The sequence below is a fragment of the Danio rerio genome, chromosome 3 (assembly GCF_049306965.1).
Source record: "Danio rerio strain Tuebingen ecotype United States chromosome 3, GRCz12tu, whole genome shotgun sequence".
NCBI lineage: Eukaryota > Metazoa > Chordata > Actinopteri > Cypriniformes > Danionidae > Danio > Danio rerio.
In genome coordinates, this window is record NC_133178.1 from 49,816,781 (window position 1) to 49,841,014 (window position 24,234).

Sequence of the window (24,234 nt, forward strand, 5' to 3'; positions counted from 1 at the left end):
ATAAGCAGATCACCCATAAGGCGTAGTTATAAACAGGCATATGGTCATTAGAGGCGGCAAGCAGAATAAACAATAAAACAAGGCAAAGCTCAGCAACAGAAAAAGCAAGGCAAAGCCACGTAATGTTCCCCGACAGTTAAACAAAACTTAGCAATGAGAGTGTCAAAGTGAGCCGTATATATGTGTGATGTAATCAGTACATGAGCTGAGTGTATTTGTAGTCACAGGTGAACAGGAACAGGTGTGTGTTCGAACAGGAGTGATGCATGACAGATTTTTTTGTCCATAGTAATAATAATAATAATAATAATAACTTCTTACATTTATATAGCACTTTTCTGGGCACTCCAAGTGCTTTACACACATAGGGGGAATTTCTTCATCCACCACCAGTGTGAAGCATCCACCTGGATGACATGATGGCAGCCATTTTGAGCCACACGGCACACCACACACCAGCTGATTGGTGGAGAGGAGACAGAGTGATCAAGCCAATTATGATATGGGGATGGTTGGGCAGCCATGATGGACAGAGGCCAGTGGGCAAATTTGGCCAGGATGTCAGGGAGAAACCTTCTCGAAGGACATTCAGGATTTTTAACGACCACAGAGAGTCAAGACCTTGGTTTAACCTCTTATCTGAAAGACATCACTCACTGAGCAGTATAGAGACCCCATCACTATCCTGGGGCATTAGGTCCCACACAGACCTCACAAACAACACTTCCAGCAGCAATCTAGCTTTCCCATGTGGTCTCCCATCCTGGTACTGACCAGGCGCAGCCCCGCTTAGCTTCAGTGGACGACCATGTGAGAGTTGCAGAAAGCTAGCTGCCGACACGGACCACAAATCTGTCCATGCAATGGAAGATTTGTAGTCCATTAGCAATCTGTCTGTTTACCAGCTATCTACATGGATTAGATCGCTGGTGATTGTGACATAATGACCCTTTAAATTTTATGTTTTCTAATTTTGAAGGCTATTTTTGTTTTATACTCTTACATACTCCTTACGTATTTTTCATCTAAAAAAAAAAAGTAAAAAAAAAATTGTAATTTCTGGGTGAAACTTTTATTTTTATGCAATTAACCACCATGTATAATTAAACAGCACTACAAGCTTTGCAGATATTTGAACCTACATTTGGATCAAAGGCTTACGTTGTGAATTTCTTTATTAAAAGAACAATATTTATGAACACCATTTTAGGTAAGAAGAGACTTATGTCATTTCAAATAAGATTTTAGGACTTTCAGGAGTACTCTAGACTAATTCAAACCCATCCATGACCATCCCTAGCGGAAATCCCTCTAATTCCTGAAAAACTGAGTGAATGAAATCCCTCCCTTTCAGGTCTATTATGAGCATCATTGCTCCCAGCCAAGAATCCCAAACTCAGCCTGTGCGCACGGCTCTTCCTGAGTGAGCGGGGCCGTGCCTGACACTGAGGGGCCCACAAGAACAATGAGTCCACAAACAGCCCCAAACACAGACCTCAGAACAGTAAGGACAGCAACCACTAGACTCACTCATTCCCCTTCCCACTTCCTGTTCCGTCTGCAAAACCTCTTCCTGCTATTGTGACCCAGGCAGAGCCATGCCAATCAGAAATAATAGGCATTCTGCTGCTTATATTTAAAGACAGAAATCTACTTTATCAGCGCAGGGAAGAATGGTGCTGTATCAGGGCTCTTATCTGATGCCAACAGCCCCGTGGTGGAGGGATTGTTTTTGCCATCTGTTCCTTGGCTCCACTTCTTCCTCCATCTTATTCCAAGCTCTTTTTCAGGCCTACAACAGTTGGTGCTTTCCAAGAATAGGGTACAGAATAGGGCCTAAAACTCGTTTTCTCTTGGTCACTGAAAGGACGTGCTTAAATATGAGATGAACTATAAGAGGATTGGAATTTGGCAACCCTCTTAGTAAAATATGAAGCGCATCTAAATAGTTTATGAGTCGGATTTGTTATGTTCAAGGGTTAGCTCAGCTTAAAATTAAAATTCTGTCATCGTTTACTTTTACATTTACTCAAAAAGACAAGGTAAAAACAGCATTGTCTTTGGGAAAACAACTCAAGATCATTTTAATCAAATCAAGAGTGATTTCTATCCTCGTTAAAAACTCAGAATTTCATAAAGAGATTCAAAAATGTGTCCATATAAATCATGCCGTGATAGGATCACTTAATTTATTGAACAGATGTCATTTACCTTTATATTCACATATTAACACTGATTAGGAAACACTGTTACAGTATCCATATTTGGACATAAATGTTCAACCATGCTTTCTTGATGTGTGACAACCAATGAGGTTTAGACTTACTGGAAGGGTTGGGTATCATTTAGGGTTATTATGATACCGGTGCTAAATCGATACTTTTAAAATGGTACTGGTGCCAAAATGGTGCCTGAACCGATACTTTTTAACCAAAAATTATTAAACAAAAAAAAAATATATATATATATATATTTTAATCATTATAATTTAACAATATGCATGTATATTAATAATAAGTTTAAAGTAAATGTAGAAAATCTTTGACGTGATCCCTGAAGCCCTGCCCACTGTTGGTACAAACCTCTCTGATACACGTACTGAAGGCCTACCACATGGTTCACAGCTGCACCCTATTACCCAAATCATCAGTCCCTTTAAATAGTGTGGCTTCAGTGTCACTGTATGCTCCAGTCTTTCACTGCTCTGGACTCATGTGGTGGTGTGGCTGCGTGTCAATGTGAGTTATGTTTTCTTGTAGTGTTTATAAAGTATTTTGTGTATATATAGTTTTTCCTTGTTTATTTATGGAGTATTGTTTATTGATTTATTTGTTTGGTCTTTATGTATTTATTATGTAGAAACCAGTCTTATACCATGTGGAGAGAATGTACAGGCATTGGTAAATAAAACTCTAATAAAATTGATCATGCTTCAAGTGTTATGACTGACACTCCATTGTGATGCTCCCCTGCGAGTCAGCATTACCTTTCTAATTTTTACAGTAAACATCAATTCATATTTTATGTTTAAATTGCATTAATATGTTTTTTGATCATTTGTTTGTTAGCATGAATGCAAGATTTGCATCATGCTATTAACATTACATTAGCCTACTACTAACCTGTTGAAAGGCTGTTATCAAAATCAGGGAACACCTTTTTTTCTGGGTTCGGGGCTTGTGACTACTTTTACAAGGACATCATGATCTGCCTTATTCAGAATAAGACAATAAAATGACGAAGGTGTTTACATGAGTTACTTTTTAAATGTAACCTTCATGATTTTCACTTACATGTGTATAGCACATAGATCCATCAATGTCATTGCGTCACCAGCCTATAAATGTTTGCTTTGTAGTTTGTGTCTGTGGTCCTTTAAGATAATCAAAAAATGAACACTGTTTATGTGGTAGACTCTTGATCACAGTATTGTCTTAATCATGTTAAAATCAGAGTATTGGTGTCTATGTAAACATACTCACTGAAAGTGCCAGATGATGTCACAAGCTGTCAAAGACAGTCCACTCCTCACTTTTTAGTTAATTCTATGAGCCCTCGAATTTCATAAGTTTGATGTTTCCCCCCTTACACGCAACTTTTGTAAAGCGTCTGTTGCATGTTGGTGTGTCAGAATCCTTGATTTTAAAATATAGCCATACTTTAGAATGCTTAGTTTAAATGGCATATATAGTTTACCCCTTTTTATGATTTAATATTAATATTATGGTTCTTCTGAGTGTGCCAGTTTAGGTTCAGTTCAAAACACAGTTCAGATTTTTTTTTATTATAATGTGTTAGGTTGGGGACATGACCACAGGATGCTGTTTTAGGGGTGTGTTGCTTTACATGAAAATTTGTTTCAAATTCACGCCCAAAGTAACAAGGGGGCGGAGCCAAGAACTCCCCGGCTCTGTGTTTGGCAACAGACAGGCAGACAGAGAGAAGCAACATGAGTGAGAGGACCAGCATTCAGCCGTACACAATCATTTGTGTCTTTGTATGGTTTTGCAGCCAACTGTGTGCTAGTTTAAAGTTCCAAGCGTGTACACCGAGACTAATAACCACGCACACTGAATTAACTTTGACTGAGGCACCGGATGTGCTGCTCTGAGCCACGACACAGGACATGAGACACGCACATTTGCTTGTTATTTAAAATGAAACTATTCAGATGGAGCTCTGTGGAGCAGCAGAAATATGAAGTTTCCCGAATCGTGGCTGGGCGCCGCGAACAGCTGGCGACTTGAAGCGATGTTGTGTGTACCCTGATAGAAACCTATGTTTAGAATTCTGAAATGTATGGCGCTGTGTGGCGCTGCTGCTTGTCACCAAGCGACGCTTCTGGTGTGCGACCTGCAGGCAAGTGTGTTATTTTATTTCTAATGGAGCGACACTCTCGTGAGGCAATGCGCTTGGACTTTCCAGCTGCACCTAGTGAAGATCACACTCACAGGGAGCTTCTGTGATTGCAAGAAATGCAAACAGCTTAAGTTTAAGGTAGATGCATTGAAAAGTACACTAGTTTGCTAATCTACCTAAAAACAAGTTAAGTTACAAATGATTCTGATGAGAGCAATCATGTGGTGAATGTTGATCTTGTGTTGAGCCCAATGAGCCTTGCATCTAAAAATAGAGCAAGGGTGTTCCTTTAGTGACATCGCTTTGACTCACACGCTGAAAATGGCGGACATGAAACAACAAACTGAGGATATGGTGATGCGTGCCAGTCAGTAAATATTTGTGGGCAGGGGGACCGCACTCCTACTTCAAGTTGCGGTTGATCTAAAAACCGCTCCAATTGGTCCACCGTTTTAATGTTGTTAAATTAATTAAAAAAACTGAACTGGGTGTGTATATATCACCCTAATATGAGACTATACACTATACTTACACACGTCTGTCCAAACAGCTTGAAAAGTAGATTTTTGACCATAGGTGCCCTGTGAGCAAATTAGATGAACGCGATTATGCGTGTTAATGTCGGAATCTATTTATTTTTAGCCCAAAATTATATTTTATGATGGATTTTACGATTCTTTTAATCTAATATAATATTTGTTTCAATTCCTGTGTTTTGCTGTGAGAATACACAAAAATACCGTATTTAAAAAAAATAAAATAAAAAAATTCTCTGTAACCACTGGACCATTGGAAGTTAATGGATACCATCACATTCACTGTAATAAATGCTGGGTCCCATACAATTCCCTCATGCTGTCCTAACACAAATCAATATAAATGTAAGAGGATTAAACATAAAACAATTAAGTTGTCCCTCAAGAACTGTGTTAATTCAGCTTATTTTAAAGAATTAGTTTGAACAAGCAGCAAAAAATATATTCTGTTTAATTTCTTCAGACAACAGTGGTTTGGGAAACACTGGGAGGTGAGTAAATAGTAAATACATTTTCATGTTGGGTAAAATATTCCTTTAAGGCTGATTTTCCTAATATAAATGGTAGCTCAATTACATATAATAGCTCCTGTGACTAATTCTGGATTGATGAAAAATCCATAATAACAAAAAGGACCAAATTCACAGAGAGTTTTTTTTTAAAAAAGCTTTAGGCCTCCTTTTAAAGAGCACCAAAAGGACATTCGCTAACAATACATTTAGGCAAAAGAGAAAGGTTACATTTGTGTGTTTATGCCTGAATTTTTCTATCCAAGCCAAGTCTCATATAGTGGGATATGAGGACAGTTATCTGGGGCAAGGCCCAAAGAACTAGACCACCTCTTTCTTAAGAACGCTCTACATCCACTTAGAGAAAAGAAGAAAGTAATTTGAAAAGACAGCAATGTGAGCAAAGAAGAGGTGATTTTATGTGCCTGGCAGAGGACCAGAATGGCAAAAAGAAAGAAGAAATGAACAGGTGTGTACACAGAGCTACAACCAATTTGGATGTTTACAGGCGATCAGCGGCCTTTTTATTTTCAGCGCTGATAAATCCTCCGCAGAGATCCACACTCAACATGATGCAGAGAGCGGAGCAGCTGTGTGTCTGTCAGACCGCATGTGTGCAAACAGCCCTTGGCAGTGAGGCAGAGTAAGGCTGAACACACACTAGAGAAAGATCTGTTTCAGCATGGACGGCCATTTAAATTTAGAAATTAGAAAATTACTTAGATAAATTTAGAAACTACTCAACTACGCAATGCTGTGAAATGTTATTATTTTACATTTCTTTGAGACTCGTTTTATTTTAATTCTATACACGCTCTATATTTCCCAGGGATGGGTTGCAGCTGAAAGGGCATCAGCTACGTAAAAATGTGCTGGATAAGTTGGCGGTTCATTCCACTTTGGTGACCCCAGATTAATAAAGGGACTAAGCCGAAAAGCCTTTAAAACTTATTGCTGGGGTGGAACCTTTTCAGAAAGTACATTTTCGCACCTTACAGATGCACATTGGTACCATACAAAAGTACAATTTAAATCTTTAAAGTAGATTTCTGTACCTTTACATTTGGTAATCCTAATTCAAATTGTGTCTTTTTTTAGCTAAAGTATTGAATCGATTGTTTTTTTTTTTTTTTTTGATAAATGCCAACATTAAAGTGTTTTGCTCTGATTTTTTTGTTTATTTATTCATACATCAAAATGTAAGTTTAACACTGATTTTTCCAAGCGTGATATAATTTGTTACTTTTGACAAACAACGCAAAGTTGAAGTCTGAATTATTAGCCCCCCTGAATTATTCGCCCCCCCCCCCCCCACCCCCGTAATAATAGTATTAATAACTCATTTCTAATAACTGATTTATTTTATCTTTGCCATAATGACAGTAAATAATATTTTCCTAGATATTTTTCAAGACACTTCAATACAGCTTAAAGGCTTAACTAGATTAATTAGGTTAACTAGGCAGGTTAGGGTAATTAGGAAAGTTATTGTATAATGATGGCATGTTCTGTAGACTATCAAAAATATATAGCTTAAAGGGGCTAATAATTTTGGCCCTAAAATGTTTTTCAAAAAATTAAAGCTGGTTTTATTTTAGTCAAAATAAAACATAGGAGTTTCTCCAGAAGAAAAAAAATATAAAGAAAAGAAAAGTATAAACAATATTATAAAAAATAAAAAGTTATTTTTTTAAATAAAAAAAGTTTCCTTATCTGTAAAACATCACTTAGAAAAAAAACTAAAAATAAAAAAAGAATAAATAAAAGGGGAGCTAATAATTCTAACTTCAACTTTATAATTTATAGACAATTTATTTATTTTGATGAGTGAATATTATATTCACAAACAGAAATTGTCTTCGTCATTACCTAATTTGCAGATTTTTTAATTTTTGTGTGACTGAAATTACATAATTGCTATATTAAAAAATGTTTATGGTAAAAAAAGCATAAAAACTGTGAAATTTTTAAGGACTTTGAACACACATATTTTTTTATTTGATTTTTTTGCCTATTTATGTTATGTTTTTACTTTTATTTAAAATTCTTCATTTCTGTAATTATTACTGTACTTAATGTCATCCAATGTTATCGTTATTAAAATGACTGTATTGTTAAAACCCAATAGAAATGAGGTTAAAAGAATGTTATAACTATGAGGAACAGTTGAAGTCAGAATTTTTAGCCCCCATCGATTATTAGCCTCCCTGTTTATTTTTCCCCAATTTCTGTTTAACGAAGAGAAGACTTTTTCAACACATTTCTAAACATAATAGTTTTAATAAAGTAAGTCTCATTTATAAATACTGATTTATTTTATCTTTGTCATAATGACAGTAAATCATATTTGACAATATATTTCTATAATGACACTTCTATAAAGCTGTATGACATTTAAAGGCTTAACTAGGTTAGTTAGGTTAAATAGGTAGCGTAATTAGGCAAGTTATTGTATATCAGTGGTTTGTTCTTTAGACTATCGAAACAAAATATAGCTTAAAGGGGCTAATAATATTGACCTTAAATTTTTTTATTTAACTATAAAACTCCTTTTATTCTATCTGAAATAAAACAAATAAGACTTTCTTCAGAAGAAAAAAATACCATCAGACATACTGTGAAAATTTCCTTGCTCTGGTAAACATCATTTGGGAAATATTAAAAAAAAATAATAAAAATCAAAGGGGGGCTAATAATTCTGACTTCAACTGCATATGTACTTTTGATTGTTAATAATCTCAATAAAATGAATGATATTCAGTATAATTACTGTTTTTACATTAATGTGGTTGTGTTAAAACATTAATAAAATACAGTTATTGGGGAATTTAATAAATACTATAAATGCACTGTTCAGGATAAGTTTTTTATAAAAAAATGTAAATAAACATTATTCTGTTCATCAAGGCGGCATTTATTAAATGTAAAAAAGTAAAATTGAGAAAATACTTATTTATTAAATATTTATTTATTACTTATTGTCTGTAGTTTCAAATGAAATGATTCATTTTAATAAAATTTACCTAATAATAATAATAATTTTTATTACTATTATTAATAATAATGTTTTTTATAATAATGACACTACTACTACTACTACTAATAATAATAATAATAATAATAATAACAATAATAATTAATGTTAGAGTGATTTCTGAAGGATCACGTGGCTCTAAAGACAGGAGTAATGAGGCTGAAAATTCATCATTAAAACCACTGGCTTAAATTATTAAATTAAATAATAAACTACCTTTGAACAGTTATTTTAAAGTGCAATAACATTTTACAACTTTACAATTTCTACTGTATTTTATATTAAATAAATGTAGTCTTGGTGAGCATGAAAATCTTATTTTTAAACATTTAAAAATCCTACTGACCACAAACTTTTGACCGATAGTGTAGTTTATGTTAATTTCTAACCACTGCTGTATCCCTTCTAGCCACAACTGCAATAAATAATGATCGAGTCCAGCATCTAGTCACTAAAAATGTAGTGGCACTCATCTAAAGTACCAGATCTGCCTCAGAGACTGGTTTGCTAGCCCGGCAGGTTCATTCCCCTGCCTCCATGTCTGCTTGGAAAAGAAGTCGAGCCTAAAAGAGCGAGCGAGATGACAGGAGCATGTGCTTAAGAGGACACTCGAGCATCTCCCGCAGCCCTGTGCCACTCAGGCAATGCTGGAAGCAATATTAGATGCTTTCCAGAAAGAAGATCAAAGCCAGACATCTGCATCAATATATTGAAATAAAGGTAAAAAATTACAGGTCCATTTTAAGCAGGAATAAAAGGTAACACTTTCTATGAAGCTCATAGAATTATATCTCTGTTTATAATTATTCATAATCAATCATAACAATTCTATAAAGTCACATCAAACCTTACACTGTAAAAAATAGGTAAATAACAGTTTCTGTATTTTGTGTTTTCTGTTTATTGACGGTTGTGAATTGCATTATGGGATGTTAATTTCTGTTCTGTTTAATTTTTTATGCTGAAAAGTCAACTCTACAGTTTACATAGTTTACAAAGTGACTTTTATTGCCATTTCAGTAGTTTGAAATAATATAATATTATTATTATAATAAACAAAATATATAGGGGGAAAAATCTGTAAAATAACAAAACATATATATTGGAAGTGTATTACAAGGTTTTTTTAGTGTAATAATTGACAATATATCACTGTAAACTATTAGAAATGTTTACACAGTAGAATAACTATCTGTTATAACTAGTTAATAGATCATTACTAAACTGTTAGTTAATGGGTTAAAAACAACTTGTTAAATAAAAGTTAATAGTTTGTCAATTATTTATAACTATCCGTTATAATAGTCCATTAATAAACGGTTAGTTAATGGGTTATAAATGACTTGTTAAATAAAAGTTTATAGTTTGTTAATTATTTATAACCGTGCCTTATAGATAGCCGACACCAATACCTTAAAAGCTGTTAGTTAATAGGTTATAAATGGCTTGTTAACTGTATTTAAATGATTTAAGTATACAATATAAATTAGTAATAGATCCTGAACAAGCTGTTAGTAAATTACTTACTAAAGGCTTTTTAAGTATAAGTTAATAGTTTATATAGTTTATTGGGACATTATTCTAAAGTTGCAATTATTATTCATTTATTAACTTAGTAAATGAGGAATAGTTTCAAGTTTAGAATAACGTCCCAATAACTTACTTTGTATATAAGCTAATAACTAACACTTAACTAATATATTAACTCACACTTTACAGATCAGTTGTTTATAGTTTAACCATTTACTAATACCAGTGATACTTTGTAGAACTTCTTTAATAAAAGAAATTAAAAAAAAAAATTGTTTTCATGTTCAGTACAAAAAGTGCCCAAACCTCATGGGTATGTATTCTATTGTATACTGCTGTTCTGCCATGCGATAGCTCAGTGTGTGTTTCTACACATTAAACACCATGTTCAACATTTCATCTGTGGAGTTTCTTTGGTAAAATACAGCACAAAGAAAAGAGTGGAACAAGGTTAAGGTACAAACATTTTATGTTTTAAACATTACATCAAATTTCTGTAGCTTGAACTTCATTTGCTGTTTAACAAATTTTCACTGGTATTAGTAAATGGTTAACAAAATATGAACAACTAATCTGTAAAGTGTGAGTTAATTTATTAAATAAGTGTTAGTTATTAGCTTATGTATGTTAAGTACAAATTATAGTTAAAAATTATAAAGTTATAAGTTATCTCCCACTAACTTGTATAAACAAGTCTTTAATTTACTAACAGTTTGTTTATGATATATTATACTAATTTATCAGGTATAGTTATAAATCATTAAAATACAGTTAACATATCATTTATAACTTGTTAACTAACAGCTTGTAAGTTATCTATTGGCTATCTATAAGGCACAGTTATAAATAATTAACAAACTAAACTTTTATTTAACAAGTCATTTATAATTCATTAACTAATGGTTTATTAATGGGATATTAACTAGTTATAATGAATAGTTATAAATAATTAACAAACTATTAACTATTATTTAACAAATCATTTTTAACCCATTAACTAACAGTTTAGTAATGATCTAATAACTAGGTATAATAGATGGTGATTCTAAAGTGTTACCAAATAGGCATATAAATCACTTTGAATCATTTTAAAAGTTGTTGGAAGAATGATCAAGATTCCATAATGCAATTCAAAAGCATAAATAAACAGAGAAAATGAATAAAAAAATACGGAAAACGGCTAACTTATGGATTTTTTTACAGTGTATACTGTATTATAATGACAGTTATAGTTGTGTTTATAATACACTGAAAAAATTATACAAAGATGATTAATTGGATTGACTTTTTTAAGTTAAGTGGTTAAAACATTTTTTGGGGGGGCTGAATTTAAACAAAGTTGAACATTACTAAATTTAATTTGTTTAAATTGAACACAAATTGTTTGCAACAATTTTGCAGAAATTTGTTGCAGAAAAATATTAATATTTACTAGTGATGCATTTCATTTTTCAAGACGTGTGTTCATAACACATTATACGTCATTTATAAGTATTAATAAGTTGGCCATGTTTTTATCTCTACAGTAAATATGCAGTTTGCAATGTTAAATTGTTTTCATACTACACAGCAAAATATGGGGACCCAAAACAACTCTATGGGTGTTAATTTCAACACTTTGAAAGTGTCTCATGGGGTCCACTCAAAACAAAGTTAAATCAACACTTTCAAAAGGGTTGGCACATTGACACCGAAGTAAGGGTTAATTTTAACTCTGGGCAGAGTTAAAAAATTTAACTATATTTAACACCGCCTGGTGTAATATATTGTTATTTTATTCAACTCTCTTGAGTGTAAATATGGTAAAAAGGTCAAATAGACTGTAAATTACAAAAGAAAAAACATTTTATTTGAAAACATTCACCACTTCAACAATTCATTCAGTTTTTAAAATGCAACAATGTCAAATATGCTTTAAATGTTTTATTAGTACAGACAGTATCAACAAAATATGTATGACCAGTGCTCAAAAAGGCTGTTTCAGTCCTTTGGTCCAAACTTGATGTGTTATCAGAGCAATTTGAAAGTTCAATATAGCGTCACTCATAGTTTACTTCTGAACTCATAGTTATCTTCTGAAATTACATTTTAAACAACTTGGCTTGCAAATATTTCACTTCTGGTGTTTCCTTGGTCCTCCATATTAAACAGAGCAGTTTAAATGAAGGTATAAATGCTGTAAACTTGTGTGAAAACAAACTGGAGCTAGGAAATCTCATCAAGCATGTCCTGTGAATGATGTGCTTCCCAGCCACAGGATGACCTTTTAATCCATGACGATGTAGTAGCTACTGATCGCTCGTCTGGTGGTTCCTGATGCACGGATATAGGGTGATGCTCATCTAAGAATTCTTCAAGACTCCAGCATGACTAAGAAAAATGTTTGAAAACAAATTGCAATCAAATTCTATGATATATTTAAAAGAACATTAAAGTAAATAAAACATTCAAGAAATCTAAACTCACCTTTTGAAAATCTTCATGATGATCCACAACTTGACTCTCCCAGCTGGTTGATGTGACAGGATATGGAAAAGTAGAAAAAACACATATATCACTGTTGGATCTCCAAAAACAATTAGGTTAACCACTATGACTAGAACTGGAAAAACAGGCAGCTGTCTGTCCAGAATCCTGAATTTAACACAACACTTGGAGCAAAATTTAGAGGAGCTTAAAATCTTTTATATCATTTAGTGATGCTGACGTCCCCAAAATATTGGCCACAGTGTAAAAAATATTCATAAACTTCATAAACAACAGTTTTCTGTAAGCGTGTGTGTGTGTGTGTGTGCGTGCATGTTTCTTTACCAGATTCAACTTGTTAGGCCCTTTCAGGTCCAGTATTGAGGCCACCTTTACTGGAGTCTAGCAGATGTTTCAGGTCCAAATTTAACCTAAAATATTAGGATAAGCAGAAGAGGAAAAGTGCAAAGTAAAGAGCAAAACATTATTTAAGTAACAGTTCACCCACAATACAAAACTTATCACCTTCATGTCATTTGTTATTCTCTAATGCTCTAATACCCTCTTAGCTTAATGTGAAACAAATACAGAACTTTATCAAACATACCTTCATTATTATCACCACATATGACCAAGAAGGTGTGCTTGGTCATTTCACCAACTCTGGAAATACACCATCCGTCTCTAATCAGCCACCGTCACAGGGTCTTGTGTTATTGTATAGAGAACTGTGGCTGTTAAAAAAAACAACAAAAAATTAGTATCTAACACATATGCATAAGCTTCAGATAAAAAAAGAGAGATGAACATCACAAAGTATGCCGCACACTTTTTCAGATATCTTTTGATTCAGATGTTGACTATTGATAATAAATCTACAAATCAAACCTGTATCATCATTAGGCTGCTCAAATATGAATCAGTTGATTAATTTTACAGACAGGTGGCTGTTTACAACGCACTAAATTGTCTTTAATAAAAAGGAAATGTTGTGTACATGCTAAGTTTAGCCTATAGTTTTAAGCACAATATCATGCGGGAGAAAAAGCTTGACTAAGATGTTCCTGACTACAGAAATAGCCTAACTTACTAACGTCAGACATCCCGAGTTGGGAAATTTCGGGGGATACAGAGTTGATTTGCGGGAGGTAGCGGGAGAAATGAGTACCTAAAGAACAATGGGATGAGTTGTGCGCGACGTACCTAAAGAGCGGTGGGGGTGACTTGCGCGCGACGTACCTGAAGAGCTGGGAGGGATGCGGTGGAGAGGGGTGTGCAAAGTGTTTAATGACCGGGCGGGAGACGCGCGATTTCCGGGAGATTATCATTCATTTGCGGGCATCTACTTGGGCATCTGGGAGTCCTTGTGCATTTGCGGGATAACGTTAATGTTAGTCCCACAACTTCCGGGAGACTTCTGTAACCTTAAAAGTCTGAGAAAGTGCAAACGCGGTCATTTAAAGACATTAATGTTAACATTCCGACTTTAATGGTTGTCAACGCTTAATATAATCCAAGCGTACGTTATCACGCGAGTCTATCAACTAACGGTATATGGACGGCCACGAATAAACCAGTTTAAAAGGGCCGCGGTGTTTAAAACAACCAAATTAACGTACACGAATAACAAACAATCATATGTTTTAGTCAGGAAGCCTTTTACAAGTAAGCATATGTTCATTTACTCACCAGATATGTTTTAGAAACTCTCCAGAGCTTATGGAAACCGTCCTGTGTTGCCGTTAGCATCCGGGCAGAGTAGGCTAAGGTTAGGCTGCTCCGGTGATTCCCTCGCTAGTTTGCTTCGAATTAAAGGAGAAGTGTCGATTTTATTTTACAGATGGGTAACAACGCACAAAATGGCATTAAGCGTGACAGAAATGTGTTGAACATGTACATTTGATGTTTTTATGCACTATGTATGCGTGAGCATATATAAAACATTCTTGAAAAGAAGTGAATAGTAATGCAGTTAAGCTAGATACACAAATGACCATGAATGAACCGCAGACGATTAAAATTGTTACTCCATTCTAAAGTTATTAACTTAACAATATGTTTACAACTCTATTTCCTTAGAGAAAGTCAGTAAAATACCAACATTTAGGTAGTTTGACTCACCAGTTGCTGTTCTAAACCTCAGATGGAAAATGGCGTCTGGAAAATTCTTCAGTGACTGGGGCTGCATGAATTCCCGGATGTTGGAAATAACACCACCAAGTGTAGAAAAGATAACTCCTTGATTTCGCACTGAATAAAATAAATTCTAACTCTTATTATATTCATTTATCAAAATCTAACTCTTTAACGTCAACACTTTACTCTGAAATGCTTCAACACCGAGAATTTAACTCAGATGAATTTGCTGTGTATAGTTACAAAGTCTTATTAAGTTAACAAATTTTCATTCATTCATTCATTTTCTTTTCGGTTTGATGAATTTAGCCTATGCAATTAACTTCATGTCTTTGGACTGTGGGAAACCGGAGCACCCGGAGGAAACCGGAGCACCCGGAGGAAACCCTCGCGAACGCAGGGAGAACATGCAAACTCCATATAGAAACGCCAACTGACCCAGCCGGGGCTCAAACCAGCGACCTTCTTGCTGTGAGGCGACAGCACTACCTACTGCGCTACTGTGTGGCCAGTTAACAAATCTTGTTCTTTCGAATAAATGAATGGTTATAAACTACTGATTAGAGTTCTATGCCTTATACTTCACAACTGACCAAATCTCTCATGTAGTAATACAACAACAGTAATTTAAACAAATTACTCAACTACAGTAGATTTTACACATAAGGTTTGTCACATTACACCGCCGACGACTGTAGTAAAATCCAAGGTATCCAAAAGTATTTACATTTATTATATTCCAACTAGTCCTTCACCCAGCCACTCGTTTCAAGCGGGGATTGAACCGGCGACTCCTGCACAGAAGGCAAATGCTCTAAGGAGGAGGATTTATGCTTTTGGGCTACACTCGCCTGCTGGCCTCCGTTAAACACTATACTACGATATGCAGTGGTTTTCTATGAAGATAGTTGTAAAAAATACGCTAATACACTTTAGAATGGTTCAAAACTTTTTTTACTATAAATTACTATTGTATTTCAGTTTAATTACTGGTGTGTGGGACTGGTGCAGTGCTTGAAAACAGTAGAAATGTATGTAATCGACACCTAATCTCTTGCTCTTTACTAACTCTTGAGGGTGTTTAAACCTTTGAATCAAAATTTGAAGCAGTCACGAGGGTATAAGCGAAAATAAAGCTTCGGATGTCACTGATTACATGATTATGGCAAAACGAATCAAGCCCCAGTACACCCCGGTACAAAACCTCAGCGCTCAACGTCACATTACTACCCTGAACATCTGCATGCCTATTGACTACTGACTATTGACTCTGGATTGCCTGTATACATCTGCTTGCCCCCAGGTTGACCATTGCTTGCCTGACCATTCTAATACACCTGCATTTGGATCCAAACCCTGTTGTCAGCTTCACATCCCCTGTTACATGAAGAGGTTCGGTCATTATGCTCAATATGCATTTTATGCATTCATAAATGGTTTATTTTAAATATTTATTTGATCTTCCACCTTATATCTCTCAATCTAACATTTTTTAATGTATATAATGAAGACAAAAACAACAACAACAACAACAGCAAACAAAATAAAAATATGAAAGAACATTTATATAATTCATGATAAATTATAAAAAAAATACAAATTTAAAAATGATATAATAACAAACTTCATATGTATACAATCTTGACTGACTAATTTAATACTTACAAATCATGCATCATGTGTTATGAATGTGCATTGAAAAATAAAATGCCTCACTATCATGACTGACTAATTTTCATTAATTCATTCATTTTCTTGTCGGCTTAGTCCCTTTATTAATCCGGGGTCGCCACAGCGGAATGAACCGCCAACTTATCCAGCAAGTTTTTACACAGCGGATGCCCTTCCAGCCGCAACCCATCTCCATACACTGGCCGATTTAGCTTACCCATTTCACCTGAAGCGCATGTCTTTGGACTGTGGGGGAAACCGGAGCACCCGGAGGAAACCCACGCGAAGGCAGGGAGAACATGCAAACTCCACACAGAAATGCCAGCTGAGCCGAGGTTCGAACCAGCGACCCAGCGACCTTCTTGCTGTGAGGCGACAGCACTACCTACTGCGCCCTCGCCCCACTGACTAATTTATCACTTACAAATCATGTATTATGTGTTATGAACGTGCATTGAAAAATAAAATGCCTCACTAGTAAGTGTAAGCTGAGAAAATATTATATACTATTCCTTCTAAGCTAATGAAGGACTATTGAGACAACTCCAATACACATCTCTGCCATTTGCTTACAATAACCATGTGCTTTTCACCATACACAATTCATCTGCTTGTGATCTTCCTTCATATAACTTCGTCACGTTAGGTGTCATTTAACAGTTTATGACTTCAGCTTTGTAGTGATGAAATCAACAGAGACATTGGTTGATTGTATTTCAACATACACTATATTTACTATTGTTGAGTCATGGTCTGAGGAGAGTATGTTCATGTTCTTTTCCCCCACTTTATCTCCTTGCTCTCCTGTTCAGCTGGTTTTGGGGGTTGATTTTCACTGATGTTTGACAATGCTTTGCTCAGGGTATAATAAGGAAAGGTAACTGTTGATCTGGGAGAATGGTGGCTTTTACTCTGCATCTCCCGCACACCGCTGCGTAGCCTCATATGCTTAGAAAGGCAGTTTCAATGTCTTTGTTGCTCAGCAGTGCTATGTTACAGCTAATTTTTTTATACAGCATGTTAGTTTGTTTCATTCTACTGTTTGTATATTTAAACATGTAAACTAATAGACAACTTTGCCTGCTTTAAGGCGTTGAGATTCTTTCTCTTTATTAATGATGATAACAACTTTAATGGAGTCAGATTAATTACAATGGAGTCAGATAAATAATGAATTTAAACGCCAACGGCTTTTTGTTTCCGACTATTGGTTTAGATTAGCAGCGTAAGCTTCACATAAGTATTATGTTATTATGTTAAGCCTTACATAAGTATTAACAACACGATTATTAACACTATTATTACTTATATATAATAACCACTATACATGTTGCCATAACTGACAATATAAAACAATATAAGGTTTGTTACAGATACTTTTATAGAATAGTTATGATTGATTATAGGTAATCAAATCAAACGTTATAGTTTATTATAGTGTGAGCTTCATAGAAAGTGCTACCAAAAAATACCTTGAACTTTGTGGATTTTTTCTAAAATAACCTCAACATTAGAAAAAAAATATTTATTTTTTTATTTTAATGAAGCCTGTACACAAACAATGGTTGTCATTTGGGTCAATTTTGACCCGCCAGCTATAAAACTATTTTTACACCACAAAAAACACTGCCCCACACATGCACACTCCAACACATACACTCCACCAAACAGTCACACACAATAAGAATCTGCTGCTTTAACATTTATAAAAACTGTCTTGCTAAAACCTATTTAAACTTAGGCGTGTAATTTTAGCATTAGAAAATAATCTTTTACTGTAGTCAAAAACAAGTGTTGCCCTCTGATTAAACATTGATGAAATACTGCCCACAAAGAATGTGATGAAGATGAGGTTATTTCTCCATGCAAAATTTGAAGACTGAAATTAAAATGAGCTGCTTTATTTTAAAGTTTTAGCATAGGTGAGTCATTTACAGATTTCTAAGAAAACAGGGGCCGATTGCATCAGCAATGTGTCTTAAGTAGACACTATGTTACAACTTACACACTACTAAATGTTTGCACCATTGAACTTAATTTAAACATAATGCAACTTTTCAGATAAATATTTATTCCATCATCCCCTCATGTATAACGATAGAAAAGACACTGACAGAAAGATTAGTCTACATTAAGAAGCTTGCGATGGTAATGAAGAATGGTTTTCCTCAGCCGTATTTTGCTCCCGAATGTCACATTTATTTTGATTTGTGAAAGAAGACTTTCATTTTCTTTCAAGGAGTGTTTTTTCTTGAGGATTAACACTGATCTTTAAACAGACAGACAATAGGTGTTTGTTTTCAGAAAGAGGGATTTTTATGAAGTGATTTTGGTCTGGCCATCATGTCATTTCAAGTGCTGAAAGTCAGTCGCACCGCTGCATTCTGGACAGGAAAGAATAGGAACCAAATACTGTGGTCTTATTGACTGGCAGATTGTAGAAGGACGGATGGAGTTTTTGTGTGTGATTATTTGTGATTTGTGGTTACTGCATATGAAGTGACTAACTTATTAACTTTATTGGAAGTGATTAAATAGAGGGCTCTAGTAATCATGCAAATCATGCAAAAGAGCCATCTGTCACATCTCACTGTAGTTCACATGTAGTAAAAGAATGTTGATGCCTTAATCTTTTGCCAAGTACAGTTCCCACGAAAGGACAATTAACGTCCCCCCCATACATACATATATATATATATATATATATATATATATATATATATATATATATATATATATATATATATATATATATATATACATTTTCTTTTCGGCTTAGTCCCTTTATTAATCACATACATACACTACTGACAATTCTAGCTTACCTAATTCACCTGAACGCGATTTTTTAATAAACATGCAATAATTATAGTGTAAAATATCTTATAACATGTATTTTGAAGTTTAAACAATATTATTGATCATATTATATGATCTATGATGGGTGATGGGCGCTACCACATTAGACATTAGAGCTACTGGATATACAACATGTCAATTCAACAACTCCTTTCAAAATACAAGATAGTGTCTTAATAACTGGGTGAAACTTAGATGTTCTAGTTAGCTAAATAGTAATATGTTGAAAAATTATTTTTACTGCCATCTACAGTGCAAAGCCCTTCTCTTTTTCCACATTTTTGATGTTACATTCTTATTCCAAAACTTCATTTATTTCCTCTAAATTCTACATATTGACAATGGTTAAAATGACAATGTGAATAATATATATTTTATAGTTGTTGCAAATTTATGAAAAATAAAAAAACCTAAAAATCACCTGTACATAACTATTCACTTTGCCGTGAAGCTCTGAATTGAGCTCAGGTATATTCTGTTTCCATTGATCATTCTTGAAATGTTTCAGCAGCTTAATTGTGTTCACCTGTGGTAAATTCAGTTGATTGGACATTATTTGAAAAGGCATACACCTATCTATATAAGGTCCCAGGGTTGACAGTGCATGTCAAAGCACAAATTAAGCATGAAGACAAATTAATTTTAATTTGTAGACCTCTGAGACAGGATTGTCTTGAGACACAAGGCTGGGGAAGGTTACAGAAAGATTTCTGCTGCTCTGTAAGGTCCAATGGGCACAGTGGCCTACAACATCAATATGTGGAAGATATTTGGAACCACCAGGACTTTTCCTAGAGCTGGCCTACCATCGAAGCTGAGTGATAAGGCGAGAAGGGCCTTAGTCAGGGAATTGATCAATAACCTCATGGTCACTCTGTCTGAGCTCCAGCATTCTTCAGTGGAGATGTTTTTCAGCAGCAGGAACTGTAAGACTAGTCAGGATAGAAAAGAAAGATGATTGCAGCAATGTAAAGACACATCCTAAATGAAAACCTGCTTCAGAGTACTCTTGACCTTAAACTGGGGCGACAGTTCATCTTCCAGCAGGACAATGACCCAAAGCACATGCCAAAATATCAATGGAGTGGCTTCACAACAACTCGGTGAATGTCCTTGAGTGGCCCAGCCAGAACCCAGACCTAAATCCTATTGAACATTTCTGGAGGGATTTGAAAATAGCTGTAGACTGTCGTTTCCAATCCAGCCTGATAGAGCTTGAGGAGTATGAGCAAAAATTCCCAAAGACAGGTGTGCCACGCTTGTGGCATCACATTCAAAAGATTTGAGGCTGTAATTGCTGCCAAAGGCGCATCAACAAAGTGTTGAGCAAAGACTGAATACTTATGTACATGTGATTTTTCAGCAGTTTTATTTTAAGTTAATTGGCAACGATAAAAAAAAAAAATCACATTGTCATTATGGGGGATTGTGTGCAGTATTTTAAGCAAATAAATTAGTTTAATCCATTTTGGAATAAGGCTGTAACATAAAAGAAAAATTGTGGATAAGGTGAAGTGCTATGAATACTTTCCAGATGCACTGTACATCAGCATATATTTTACAATCCATAAATGTAATATTTTGCAAGTACGTATTGTATTAAAATGTCTAAAACTTAAAAAAAAACATTCTGTCTTTAAAACATCAATAAGTTGTGATGCACGACAAGTAAAGTAAAAAATCATGGAAGAGTAGATTTGATTATCGCAGCTGATTGTGTGAATGGTCTAATCACACTGGTGTGATAGTACGCATCAAAGAGTTCAAAATGTGTCATATTTTGCTGTCCGATACTGTAATGACCAGTAATGGGAATAACGGAGCTATGAATAAACAGTGGTATTATTGGCTATACTTTTTTTCCTTAACAAGTAATCAAATGAATGACTGTTTCCCCCATTACAACGCCATCAGCGTTACAGACAAGAAAATGTGTGTTACTTTAATTGAGAACAGTGAAGCAGTTTTCATGTGACAAACGTATCTCTCTGCCATAGGACCTCTCTTTCTTAGGGGTGGTTGTGTGTGTTTGAGGCTGGGGCAGGAGACATAACCAATAAGTGTTTTTTGGTTTGTCTGTGAACGTGGTGTCACTAAGAATGTGATTACTGGCTCAGATAGAGTACATTTCCATCATTTGCCAATCAGAGTAGTCCAGGTATTAACACACAACCACATGCGCAGTCATGGAATCTCACATCACAATATTTAAGTTTCATATAACTATTTTCCAGCTTCTTTCTGACCCTTTGAATCACATTTTCTGCTCATGCCTCTTTAAGGCTTCTATGTAAATGACCCTGTAATGATTGGCTAATCTCTGCTTACCACCATAGTTCACGCTGTTGCTTATCGAGCCAGGCCAAGTCGCTGAATACTGAGCAGGCAGTGATATGTGAACGTGGGCAGTCATACGGTGTGTTCACATGTTCATGGTTGTCAAGGCAATACTATCCCCATCTTTGTGGCTTATTTTCCATAAAAGACATGTGGGCTGTGGAAGGAGCTTTGCATTTTGAACGTCAGAGTACATGTGCATGAACTTTTATACTTCAAAAGAGCAAAGAAATCCCATTTTCCCGGATATGTCCCCTTTAACAAATGCCTTAAAGCTCCCATCCTTTAACCCCAGGGGCAATTTTAGGATTACAGCATTATGATGGGACTGAATATGAAATATTGTGGCTCAGAGGAATTTTTTTTCAGAGGTCACACCAGCAATTTGTCCATTTTCGACCAGGCTGGTTTGTACCTTCCAGCACAGTGCAGTTATGAAGCCATGAAAAATTTACCCAGGCTCACTGGAAAAATGTGCCTCAAGCTACATTTACTCTAAAAACATATCTATACTGCAGCTTCAGCTGAAATAAACACCAGAAACCACAAAACAACAACATCTTGTGTGCATTTTTACACAAATTATGATTTTTGTGTAGATCATTAATTACTGGAAACTCACTTTCATGTGATTACTTAAAAAACACTAATATATTATAAGTTATTTTTACTATGCATTGCATTTTTTAAAGAAGATACATGAGTTTGAAAAAATATAAAATACAATGTATAAAATATGAGGAATGTTAAAATTATACAGGACATATGTGGTTTTTAAAACATTTTGATGTCAAACAAACGAATGTGAAGACATTTTCAGATTTTAACACATTCTCACCCTGTTATTTATTTGTTTATTTTACTTAATGACTTTTGTTGGAAACATTTTTTTGTCAGACTCATACCCTGTCATCACAGTCAACTCCACTCTTTGCTCAAGTCCACCAACATACGCTGCAAGCATATGGACAAACTAGTAACAGCAGAAAAGCTGACCAAAAGGAGGTAAGCGGTCCAGAGTCCAGTCCAGAAATGTATATAAGGGTACGTTGTCAGAAAGAGCCAATGTTGAAGATATTGCTATAATAAAAAGTGTTTTTCAGGTTTTCGGGTATCTAACAGTAGTTTTCAACCACAGAAACTGAATATAAACTTCACTGTATACATTAAGCAAAAAGTTTAATGTTACAGCTTGTTAAAACACAGATGGAGAAATACAGGTTAGGCTTCGTCACATGTGTCAAAATCAGGATAATAATCATATGAATGCAACACACACCACATTTTGTGGTCTCTGATTGGACATTAAGCATGGACGTACACTCAAACATGCTCAAATCCAGTGAAGATAGTAGTTAAAGATAGTAAATAATTTCTAGAATTTTTAAAATCACAAATTACATATTCATATTGAACCATGGAGGTAATACCAAATAGTACAACATTGAAGCATTCCTAAAAGTTACCATCAGGGCTTTTTTGATCACCATCCACTGTGGCTAGTAGTTTTCCACCCTTACTAGCCACTTGCCATTTTCACTAGCCACAATTTTGTTGTTGGGAAAATATGTTGTATGCATAAATTTAGTTTGGCATGGGTTGGAGCATGCTAAAATTAGTTCATTTAGATTTTGTGTTTTTCCACTTGCCTCCTCGTTCATGTAACAGTTTTTTTGTTTATGCGCTTACTGAGCGTAAGCAAATGGGTTATGCTTTCATAAAAAAAGTGTCGCATTGCAATTAGTTTTCTTTCTCAGGACTTTTCAGGGCTTAACAAAATAAGGATTTACCTTTTTTTTCTCTAGCCGCACCAAACTAATTTGCCACAAATGTTTAATAACCTGTCAAAACAAGCAAAATACTGCTGTATACACACACTTTTTATTCAACAAAACAGCAGGCATTTAAAAAATATATATTCTCACGCATCTAAAACTATGCACAGTGGTCTGTTCTGGCTCAAGATCCCAGATCACTAGTTAACTATGCATACAACAACATATTAAAGCATGCCCATAGCCAGGTGGCCAAAAGGTCCAGAATTTTTTTTAATATTCATAAATATTTTATGTAACTTAATATTACATATTTATTGTATAATCAATATAATATATTTATATTCAATATATATTGTAATAAAGTAATTTAAAATAACTCTGGTCAGTAATTTGAACCTCATGGAGCCTCAACGCCACAATAATGTGACACGAGTGACGTGACATAACCTACTGAGTTGTAACATTTGAATCTTTGATGCGACATTCATACTGAGTAACACTATGGGTCGGAAAGCGCAAGAAGGCAGAAAAGGCAGACAGCGGCGTCATTATTGCAAAATATTGAACATATGTCAAAAAGACTGCCAAACAGGGTAAGGCTAAAGTTACGTACTTCCAAACAGATGAAAATCTGTCACTATCTAGGTTCTAGGCTAGATACAGGCCACATTATTCTGAATATTTATTGACTTGTCCAGTACATGACCTCCATTTCCCTATTTTTGACATTAATTGTTTTAAATAACTGTCTGACAAGGCTTTAATGGTGAGCTGAGTCCTCAGCCGATGTCACTTCACAGCAAAAGGCGCTAATCCTGTCACGTCTGTGTTTTTAAGGTTGGGATGTATTCCAGATGAAACTGGACAGGTCTTTTAAGACAAATTTAATATAAATAAAATAAATGATGACCTGGAGAATATCTGACCTGCGCTTGAAACACCTGTAGGCGCGCTTTTATAGCCAAAAAATCTATTAAAACATGTTTACTATAAGCATAAAACTTTTCAGGCCTGTAGCC

At 34.8% G+C, this 24,234-nt stretch overlaps 1 protein-coding gene and 1 long non-coding RNA gene across 22 annotated transcripts in view; both read right to left on the minus strand.

Moving 5' to 3' along the window:
• arhgap44a (Rho GTPase activating protein 44a) overlaps positions 1-24,234 on the minus strand; it is a 157,016-nt gene that overhangs the window by 98,451 nt on the left and 34,331 nt on the right. The gene's annotated exons all lie outside the window — the stretch shown is intronic.
• On the minus strand, positions 11,796-14,602 carry LOC141381276 (uncharacterized). The gene is made up of 6 exons (XR_012401208.1): positions 14,556-14,602; positions 14,124-14,236; positions 13,042-13,168; positions 12,780-12,865; positions 12,435-12,477; positions 11,796-12,338 (listed from the first exon to the last, which is right to left on the minus strand). It is a non-coding gene; the product is annotated as an uncharacterized lncRNA (long non-coding RNA).